Below are 3,165 nucleotides of genomic sequence, written 5' to 3'. Positions count from 1 at the left end.
CTGCATGTTCCTTGTGCTCTTCTGCTTCTCCTGCATTAGACTGAATGACTTTCATGTTTTCAACAGCTGAAGTCAAATCCAAAGTGGTTCACTGAATCTAAATAGGAGCAGTTTTTGTAGTGTCCCCCATGATGCTGAGAGACAGAGGTCCCGTCCCAAATAGAACCCTGTTACCAATACAGTGCCTTGCAAAAGTATTCACCCCCTTGGTGTTTTTCCTATTTTATTGCATTACAACCTGTAGTTTAAATATATTTGTATTTAAATTGAATGTAATACACAAGATAGTCCCAATTGGTGAAGTGAAATGAAAAAAAAATAACTTGTTACAACAAATTCGACTAAACAAATAACTAAAAAGTGGTGTGTACATATATATTCACCCCCTTTACTATGAAGCTCCTAAATAATATCTGGTGCAACCAATTACCTTCAGAAGTCACATAATTAGTTAAATATAGTCCACCTGTGTGCAATCTAAGTGTCACATGATCTGTCACATGATCTCAGTATATATACACCTGTTCTGAAAGGCCCCAGAGTCTGCAACACCACCAAGCAAGGGGTGCCACCAAGTAAGCGGCACTATGAAGACCAAGGAGCTCTCCAAACAGGTCAGGGACAAAGTTGTGGAGAAGTATTCGGTTGGGTTATAGAGATCAGGGTTGGGTTATAAAATATATTGGAAACTTTGAACATCCTACGGAGCACCATTAAATCCTTTCTTAAACCATTTAAAGAATATGGCACCACAGAAGATTGGCCAGAAAAAAATAAGCAAACATGTTTGGTGTTCACCAAAAGGCATGTGGGAGACTCCCCAAACATATGAAAGAAGGTACTCTGGTCAGATGAGACTAAAATTGAGCTTTTTGGTCATTTGGAAAATGAAAGCTTTTTGGAAAATGCTATGTCTAGCACAAACCCTACACCTCATCACCCCGAGAACACCATCCCCGCATGGTGGTGGAAGCATCATGCTGTGGGGATGTCCCAGGGACTGGGAAACTGCTCCGAATTGAAGGAATGATGGATGGTGATAAATACAGGGAAATTCTTGAGGGAAACCGGTTTGTCGTCCAAAGATTTGAGACTGGGATTGAGGTTCACCTTCCAGCAGGACAATAGCCCTAAGCATACTGCTAAAGCAGTTTAGGGGGAAACATTTAAATGTCTTGGAATGGCCTAGTCAAAGCCCAGACCTCCATTCAATGGAGAATCTGTGGTATGACTTAAAGATTGCTGTACACAAGCGGAACCCATCCAACTTGAAGGAGCTGGAGCAGTTTTGCCTTGAAGAATGGGAAAAAATCCCAGTGGCTAGATGTGCCAAGGTTATAGACACATACCCCAAGAGACTTGCAGCTGTAATTGCTGCAAAAGGGGGCTCTACTATTGACTCTGGGGGGGTGAATAGTTATGCATGCTCAAGTTATCAGTTTTTATGTCTTATTTCTTGTTTGTTTCCCAATAAAAATGATTTTGTATCTTCAAAGTGGTAGGCATGTTGTGTTAATCAAATGATACAAACCCCTTAAAAATCTATTTTAATTCCAGGTTGTAAGGCAACAAAATGTGAAAAATGCCAAGGGGGGTGAATACTTTCGCAAGCCACTGTATAGTGTACTGCTTTTGAATAGGGCACCATTTAGGACACAGCCAGAGAGAAGGTTCTGTCAGGGTCTGTGACCAGTGTGTGTTGAGTTATAGCGTGTCATGGCTGACAGCTGGCGAGCCCCTATAAACCCAGTAGCCCCATTCCTGCTGTCGGCCATTAAAGATGACTTCACTGATCTACCTCAGCTTGTCAAACACAGCATCCTGCAGAAAGGCTTAGCTGCTCATCAAAACTAGATTGATTTGTTAACTTTTTTATCCTCTGATAGTGTTTTGCTGATTTAATGCGTGGGAATATGGCCTTTAAACAGAGGTTTATTTAAGCAATAAGGCATGAGGAGGTGTGGTATATGGCCAATATACCACTGTTAAGGGCTGTTCTTACGCACGATGCAACGCAGAGTGCCTGTATACAGCCATTAGCCGTGGTATATTAGTCATACACCACAAACCCCTGAGGTGCCTTATTGCTAATATAAACTGGTTACCAACGTGATTCGTACCCGTGGTGTATGGGTATGTCAGCCAATCAGTATGCAGGGCTCGAACCACCCAGTTTATAATACCAGGTACATAGCTTCACCAACCTTATTTGTTTGAATCCCGAGCCGACTAGGTGAAGAATCTGTATGTGCCCTTGAGCAAGGCACTTAACCCTAATTGCTCCTGTAAGTCTCTCTGGACAAGAGTGTCTGCTAAATGACTACAATGTAAATGCAGGTATACATTAGAGTGGGATGAGTGTTGCTACAGTAGATATCTCTTGTATTTCATTGTGTTTGTTACAGCTCTCCTGATGTTCATCTGGGTTCCCAAATCAAATGAAAGCCTTATTTACCCAAAGACATTATTCCCAAAGTGCCAGTAACCCAGCCTAGACCCCTGGGTTACTGGCACTTTGGGAATAATGTAGCCCCATTCCTGCTGTCGGCCATTAAAGATGGCTTCACTGATCTACCTCAGCTTGTCAAACACAGCATCCTGCAGAAAGGGGACCCAGCCTAGACCCCCAAAGAGCAAGGAGCAACACCTCCCTGAAAGAAGAACCAGACGTGGAGGGATCTTTGATTCCCTGATAATAATACATTGTATCTGTATAACTCTTTGTTTAACCAGCTTTGATTAACAATAACTGTTGGTTTTCTAGATTAGGAAGATGTATCTGACTGCTAAGGCTGAGGAAAGAGTCATACACTGATGAATGAAGTGGGACTGTGGTTTCTGGATATTTATGAGTGTCACCTGGCTAATTCACTGTTCCTGCTCCATGGAGGATCTCCTAGGGCTAAATCCTTACTAGAAACTTCAGTAAATATCTGTCATTGACTCCAATGCATGACTACACACACACACACACACACACACACACGCACACACGCACGCACACTTTCATCCTTAGATACTGCATAGTTCCTGCTGTACTACTCTGTCTGAGACTAAGTGTGGAAAGTCCAGTGTTGTCCTCATTCCTTCTTATCATCTTTAGGAACACACAGAGAAAGAAGGGAGCAGAGAGACCGCGAAAGAAGGGAGCAAAGAGACAGCGAA

This window comes from Oncorhynchus kisutch, unplaced genomic scaffold (genome assembly GCF_002021735.2).
Source record: "Oncorhynchus kisutch isolate 150728-3 unplaced genomic scaffold, Okis_V2 scaffold1284, whole genome shotgun sequence".
NCBI lineage: Eukaryota > Metazoa > Chordata > Actinopteri > Salmoniformes > Salmonidae > Oncorhynchus > Oncorhynchus kisutch.
Note: the sequence above shows the minus strand (reverse complement) of the source record.